The sequence below is a fragment of the Tiliqua scincoides genome, chromosome 10 (genome assembly GCF_035046505.1).
Source record: "Tiliqua scincoides isolate rTilSci1 chromosome 10, rTilSci1.hap2, whole genome shotgun sequence".
NCBI lineage: Eukaryota > Metazoa > Chordata > Lepidosauria > Squamata > Scincidae > Tiliqua > Tiliqua scincoides.
The window spans coordinates 28467413-28475695 of NC_089830.1; positions in this window are offsets into that span (position 1 = coordinate 28467413).

The window sequence follows — 8283 nt, forward strand, 5'->3', positions numbered from 1 at the left end:
GTAGACCACGGCACCTCCCACCTATCGTCTCCTCCCCTCCGTTGTCCCTCATTTCTCGTCTTCTTGGGTCCCCTCATACCTCCCTCATACCTCCCCTCAACTCCTTCCCAGAGACGACAGTCTCCCAGGCCTGTTGGGCCAGTTCGGGCCACTTAAAGGCCCTCGCTGCGCCCCTCCACAACTCCTTCACCGGCATATGCTCTTGGACGAAATGGGCTACCGTTTCTATCAGCGGCGGGGCACCTTCCGATCTAGAGGGTCCCGACCCCGAACAGGTCGGCCTCTTGCACCTCTTCTGATCTTGCCACCGTGGGTTTGCCGCCCCCACCCTGAGGACCTGATGGAAAGCCCTCCACCTTAATTCCCATAAACTAAAGGGGATTCTCTTCTCGCTAAAGGCACTGTGCGCCACCTTCTCCTGCAAAAGGTACGAGGAAAGGTGCGTCCTACTTTGCTGTTTCTCTTGGTGAGGCCTCATGATAAACTCCTGTACTGTCGTATGAATGGAAGGGGGCCAGGTCAAAATACACCGCCAGGCCTCCTCACCCCCACTTCCTCCATCCCTCTCCAGGGGGTTTCCAAGGCTTGTTCGCAGTCACTCTTCACCGCCTTTTTGGGTTAGCGGAGGTGATGAGAGCAGGAGCAAGTGAGAGGAAAACAGGCGTGGGGAAGCACAGCCCCGTGACTCACACCCAGCTCCTGTTCGTCATGTGCTGGCAGTCCAAGAGCCGCAGGCAGGCAACCTCTGCACGCTCTGCAGGGGACACCTTGTTTTAGTCCTGCCTGCAACTGCCACCTGAGACCAAACCTGGGAGTAGCAGCATAGTAGTAGCATGGCATAGCTAGGGGGGGTCACGTGATGCAACGTGCTGTCTAAGCTCCCCACCACCACCATTTGCTTTCAGAGCCATTCTGGGCAGTGATGCCACTGGCAGCAAGTGGGAGGTGCTGCTTACATGGTGGGTTGCTGTGCTCCCCTTGCTACACTACTTCAGAGACCTCTCCATGCAAAGCAGAGGCCTCGCACTGAGCTGCTGCCCCCCCCCCGGTCTCCTAGACTTGCATCCTACAAAGCTGGTCACAGCTCTCTAGCTCTGCGGGGCAGCCCTTGTCCAGGGAGGCAATCAGTGCCCTTGTTTTGCTGCAGGCCCGGGACTGTGGCGACACGGGGGGGGGGGGGGCTGCAAGCCCTGGCAAAGAACAACCAGTCAGAACAACCAGAAAGAAAGAAGTGTGGTCAGCCTGACAGCGGGTCAAGCTGCAGCAGTGCAGGTCTCTTTGAGCCTGCCTGGGTGCATTCCCTCCCCCCACCTATCCAAGGAGTGCTGCAATGTGGCTATGGCACGTCAGCAGAGGCAACATGAGGGGGCAGCATGGCCTGTCCTGCCACGGCACAGCGCAGCAGCCTGCCAAACTTCACTTTCTCCACAAATAATTACCCCCCCCACCGGGATCCCTTTAGTCACGCTGCCTCCCCCATCAATCCCTTGCATGTCCTGACCTGTCCAATAGGCCTTCCAGAATTAAACACGGTCGGGAAGAGGCCAAGCCATTTATCCTGCGAGATGTAAACTCTGCTGATGGCTGAAGAATAGCCACAGCCCTGGCCAGCAGGCCCCCACCTCCACAGGGGCCTCCAGGGACCGCTTGGCCCTCCAACTCAGAGAGGAAAGCAGCACTTGTCCCAAGCCAGCGACGCTTCCTAGAACAGCCTCCCCCTTCCTTGCCCCCCTCCAGGGGCTTGGAAAAACGGCCTGTGCATAGAGGTCATTTGTGTGGTGCATTCCCCAGACTGACAATTCTCACAGTGAGCAACACGGGCCCAGACCCACAGTCCGGTTTCCTTTTAAATCTTGGAAACGACAGTTAGTTCTGGGATAGGAATGAGAATGAGATGGGAAAAGTAAAGGAACATTCTGCAGCTCAGAAAGCCGACATTCTGCAACCCAGTAGCGTAGCTAAAGGTGGGCAGGGGGTACATGGCCTCAGGTACCTGCCTTGAGGGGTGTCAAAAGACTGCTCTTGGCACAAGGGAGGTGAGGGGTGAGGAGTCACAAACAGGGGTGCAGGAGATGGTACTGGGCTGCGAGAAGGTCTCAAGGGCACTCAGAGTAGTTGTGAGTCGCTCTGAGCTTTCTCCGCTTTTCCCCCCACAAAAAAAGCCGTTGGCCACTCAGAGTGATGCACAACTTCTTCAAGTGCACCATAATCCAGAAGTGATTGGTGGTGATGTCATCACATCACTGCAGTTACTTCTGAGTCAGGCAATTCCAGGGGTGACGTCAAGAGCCACCACCCCAGACGACAGCGGGGCCAGCTACACCACTGCTACCTGCAGACATGAACCAAATTGCATCAATTCTCCTGCACTGCTGCAGTCTGAAACAGCCTGAGCCTACATAACCAGGCCTCGAATGTGCTCCGTCACTGAGCTGCAGACCAGAGAAGGAGTGCTGAAAGCCCAACTCTGGACCACAAGGACCAGCTCCTGGCCCAGCTGCAGAAGCTAAGCAGTCTCTGGAGGCAACGGGCTGTCTGGGGATGCTCAGGAAGCCATGTGAGTCCTGAGAGGAGCCAACCCCAGCAGCATCCTCTACATCAGAGCTTGAAACGTAAGGCCTGCAGGCCAGATGCGACCCGGATGCTCTTTGTCCAGCCCCTGTGACAACTGGGCCATCCCAGCACTGCCCTTTCAAGCAGCACTGCTTCTGCTGGGGCTCTGGGAGGGAGAGACGGATGGAGGCTTCAGAAGGCAAGGAATGCTATGGGGAAAGGGGCAGACCGAGAGCGTTGAGAGAGGGAGCTGCTGTCGAGGCACTGGGAGAGCCCAGTGAACATGTGGGTTGCCCTTTCAGCAGCGCCACTTCTGTTGCGGTGTCACTCATCTGCTGAACTCTGAAGTGGCGCTGCTGAAAGGGTGGCCCACATGATAACTGGGCTTTCCCATACAGGGACATGCGGTGTGCGGGGAGGCAGGTGAGGCAGAGCCTCCCTGCCATCGTCCTTTGAAAAGCGCCGCCACCATGTGAGGTGTGCAAGCACTCATAATCCATGCACGTGGAAGGACTACGGCAGGGAGGCTCTGCCTCCCCTGCCTCCCCACCCACTACAAGTCCTCTATCTTGAAAATATGATCAAGATTTGCACATTTTCTTTTCTGTCATTTGCTGCTAATGAGTTTCTATGTGAGAACAAAGTACTTCTTTGTGGCCATCATGTGCTTAATGATATCCCTTCCTGATTAATGATGTCACTTCTGGCTCTCTGCAGGCGCCGTGAGTGTTATTCAGCCCACTATACTGGCTGCCTGCTTGAGACACAGCCCTGCAGTTGGCGGGGGGCGGGGGGGAGAAATAAATCTCGAGCTGCTGGCAGGCCAAAGGGTGGTGCAAGCCCAGAGGGCGCCTATGGGCCTCCTTGGGGAGCAGCCACCCCTGGACACAAGGGTGCAAGGGGCTGGGGGGGGTCACAGGCAGTGGCCTGGGGACAGGAAACCCTCTGCCTTGCCCCTCCCCCTGCATTCCCCCGGACGGTGCAGCAGAGGCGAGAAGGTGAGGGGTCAGAGGGATGTTTATTATCTGGGAAACTCAGGAAAATGCTCTGGAGCCTCCGAAGTGCATTTCCTGCAAAACAGCCCTGCGTACCCAAGTGGATAAAACGCGGAGCCTGTGCTGGTGGGGAGGGGGGCAGTCAGTGCAAAGTCTGCAGGGGCCGTTCTGGGGCTGCCTCCTCCCCGCACCCCACAAAATCTGGTGCCACCTTGATGTGAACCCGCTCTGCCTGTGGACGCTGACAGGAAGCTGTGTGGGGAAATTGCTCCGGCTCAGAGCTCCCCCACTCCATAACTAATGCTCCATGCTCCGTTTGGGGGGCTGCTCTCCCCCAAGCTGCTCGGTCCCTTGCAAGTGGGCGCATCTTCCAGGGAAACAGTTCACAGCTGCGCCAGAGGCTGCAAAGCTGAAGGCTGAGTGAGGCTGCCAGTGGCAGAGGCAATGCCCAACCCCACCCCCCATTCCTACAAGGAGGAAGGGCTTTTGCCTCCATCCTCTGCCCTTAGACACTAGGCCAGGGCCAGGGGTGTCCAATTTTTGGCAGGAGGGCCACATCATCTCTCTGACACTGTATTGGGGGGCCGGGGGGGGGAAGAATTCATTTACATTTAAAATTTGAATACATTTACATAAGTATACATAAATGAAAATATTAAAGATGAACTTATATGAATGAATGAAGGTCTTGCAATAGCTCAAGGCCTAAAAAAGGCCATGCACAAAACAAGGCTGGCCTTTCCTTTGTTGCCGCTACTGCATCACAGACGTGAAACAGCAAGCAGTGGAGGGAGCCCTCATCCACAGCTCACGGGAGAGGTCAAACAGTCAGCCTCACGCTGACAGCAGTTGCATTGGGCCAGTGCGGGCTCCAGCAAATCTCCAGAGGGCCAGAGGCTCATTGGAGACTGAGAGGCCTCGAGGGTTGCATGTGGCCCCAGGGCCGGGGTTTGGGCACGCCTGCACTAGGCTAAAAGGATCCACTTTTGTTTGCTCCATCCAAGCTTTTGTGGCAAGGAAAAGACAGGGCCCTGCTGTGACAATGGATAGAAGGACAGAGGAGAGGACCGGTTCATCTGTGAGGCAGGTTGAGGCAGTTGCTTCAGGTGGTATTTTGGTGGGGGTGCAGCTGCCCACCTCTGCCTGCCAGCTCCTGCTTCTGTCCCTCCACCTTCAGTACGGAAGAGAGGAGAGCAGCGGGAGGGGGCATCCTAGCTTCTGCGCCTCCATACCCTCTTCCACTCTGCCCTTTCTTTCTTTTTCCAACCCAGGGTGGATGAAGAGGCAGCCCCCCATTGTGGCCAGAGAGGCAGCCTCAGGTGCTGGGAGCTCCAGGGCCAAGGCCCCAGCAGTCATCAGTGGCAGAGCAGGGGTTCTGACTCAGCCTCCTGCAGCCCCAAAGGAAAACAAGTGGGGCTATTTTAAGCGCCTGGCGATGACAACGTGGCAGTGGCAGGGCAAGGCCTTGGGGACGCAAATAAACCAGGGATGGAAGCGAAGGGAAGGACGGCCGGCCGGATGGACAGAGGGGAAATGCTTCATCGGAATGCTGGACTGACGTCGAGAGAGAGCAGATGGGGCACCCGGGTGTGGCAGTTAATGTGGCGAGGAAGAAGCGGGGGGGTAGCATTCTCTCGTCCCATCTTGTGGTCCTGGTCCTGAACTGGCAACCAGACCAGTAACTAGGCATCCTTGATGGCCTCCGAGTTTGCTGCTTCATCAAGTCACAGGGAGTTCCAGGGGTGGCCTTCTGCAGGCCTAGCTTCCCTGCACAGGAAGAACAACAGAGAGGTCTGATATTTTTTGACTGTGTCTGTTTATCACCACAACGTGCTGGTTTAGCATGAAAGAGAGAGGAAGAAAGTGCCCACCCTTAGCAGCACTCCCCCCAAAGCAAGCAGCACACACAGTCTCCCAGCCATCCAACCACATCCATGTGCATTCAAGACGTAAACTTCTTGCCCTCAGTGCCTGTTTCTTAGTAGCTGTGAGCAGCACAAAGGACAAAATCACCTCTTCGCTTGCCTGTGGCTGGCTTCACAACACTCATTTGCCAAACTCCTCCCTTTCAAAGTACTCTGTGCCTAGCCCCCAACAACAACAGAAGTTGTTTGCCCCGACCATTCCCCCATGACCAGCCTCCAACCTGTCTCGTCTAGAGAGGAAGAGGATTTGCAGGGCTAGGCTGGGAGGGGGCTGGGAACTGGGGAGGCATTTATAGTGAATGTGTTTAAAAATGGACTTTGGGCGCCTCTGTCCTTGGCTCACCCCACAGCCACAGGGACGCTGGGGGCTTCCTCCAGACCAAACCTCTCACGCCGCTGTGGATGTGTCTCGAAATAGTGTGAGGCTGTTCCTGTTTCCTTGTTTTGTTTCTCGTTCCCAAGCCAGGCTGTGGCACCCGCATGCAGCGGTCTGAGGCCCTGGTGGGCTAAGACCACCTACTCCAAGGGCTGCAAGAAATGCGGAAAACAGAACAACCACAATAAAACAGCAACATCCCCCCCCCCCAGCCTTTAGCTGGGGTACATCTCAGCCTCCCTAGCACCACTGTTGGAGCTGGGATCACGAAGACCCTGCTCCCATCTTGCTTTGACTCTCTTCAAGCAAACCAATCTCAGACAGACTCCTAGTTTCCAACACCCAGCATCCAACCTCACTTCTCAACCCCTTCAGGTTGATTGTTTTCTTGCTCCCAAACAGTCAGGTTGAGAAGTGAGGTTGGATGAAGAACATTAACAGAGAGGTCTCAGGGCTTCAGCCACTCCAGCAGGCAACAAATAGTGGCAACTAATCAGTGATGTCACTAGCAGGCGTGGGGGGGGGGGGTGCAGACCACACTGAGTGACACACCTGAGCAGGGGGGATGACACCACTACTGCCAAAATTGTGAAAATCTTGGTATTTTTGAATAATACCATCATGTTATATATTGTTGGATGTATAATTTAATGCAGAATGCAATTAAACAAACCATGTCGAAATAGCTGTATTCTATCAAAAGTTATAGCCAAAGTACCATAAAAGGAAAACACAACTGCTCTATTTAACAAAAAGTGGATTTCTTTAATTCAAAACTGACCAAGGAGACTGATTGTTCTGAGAGCCTTGAAATATTGTTATGACACAGCAGGGAGCCAATAAAGTTCTAGTATGAGTCAGTTCCCATTTCCAAGTAATCAGAGCTAATACTAGCACTCTTAATCAGTTGCATGTCATCAAGTAGTCCACGGTTAGTTGGTTGGTTGATTTTGATTTGTTGGGTGACCTCCTCTGTTATATATATAAATAAATAAAGTTAGGGCACAATCCTAACCAGGTCTACTCAGAAGTGAGTCCTATTTTGTTCAATGGAAAGCATGGTTAGGATTGCAGCCTTAGTTAATGAGAGTTACATCAACCCTAGTGTTGCAACTGCATTGAGGCTGTTTGTATGATCTTGTAATTTATTCTGTATGGTCTGGTACAGGAGGAGGTCCATCATGTGAATTGATGCAATGAGCTCTTACACTCACAAACCCTAGTGACACCTCTGCAGCCAATTATAACCAGGGAGGCAGAGAGTCTTTTCAACGTGAGACCAGGACTTGATTCTAGGGAATACCCTGTGAAAAAGACAGAGTGAAGGACAGCCTTTTCTTCTTGCCAGAAATGATGAGGTGAGACTGTGATCACACAGTGGTGGGGCAAGATCTCTCACACTTCCTTCAGCACCCAAAAAAGGCCACCTCTCCTGGGTACTAAGTTCCTGCTGTCCCTACAGCAGACCCAGAGGGTTGGGAAAGACCCAGTGGCATAGCTAATGAAAGTGTAGCCCGCTGCCAACTGCAAAATGATGCCCTGGAAGTGAAGTCACACCCAGACTTTTAAAAAAGTGAAAAATGGGACAGTGGCATAGCTAAGGCATCTGCTACCCAGTGCCAAAGAAGATTTTGTAGCCCCTGCTCCACAACAAAATCAAATTTAATATAAGTAAGTAAGTGAGTGAGTAAACAAACAAACAGTCAGTCAACAGTCAACAATCAACAAAACCTTTATTAGGCATAAACAACAAACAAACAAACAAACAACTGTTTTCTGGTTAATTGGCCATAACTTTTGTTAGAATACAGATATTCCAGTGTGGTTTGTTTCATTGCATTCAGCATTAAATTACCTTTCCAATGATACTTAATATGATGATACTATTTGTACATAACTAGGTTTTCACAATTTTGGCCACTAGTGTCAGGCTCAGTTTGTTGCCCCCTCAAAACTTGTTGCCCGGTGCAATTGCCACGCCCTGAACCCCTTTAGCTACATTACTGGAAAGACCCTTTTCTGCCTACAGCCAGGCAGTGTGGGCAAAGCTGTGCTAGATGACATGGGGATAGGGAGAACTCGGGGTGCAGAAAGTGTGGTCCAAAGCAGCCAGTTCATCCTTGGCTGCTGCACACGCTCAGTCTGCAAAACACAAGCACAGACAACAACAGCAGCAGCAACCCTCATCCACCCCCAGTCCTGTTGCACAAAGTGCACATCCAGTCTTGATAATAAAAGTAAGAATGGGGGGGGGGGGGAGTGATAGGCTCAGTCACGCAATGCTCACTTCTCATTCCTGCAACAAAATCAGCCAGGGAAAGGAGGGAGGAGGCAGACGCAGGGGGACCGCAGAAGCCAGAGGCCCAGGCCAAGCCTCCCAATAGATGGCGAGCCAACTGGCCCAGATGGACAACTGACCTCAGGCAGACCCAGG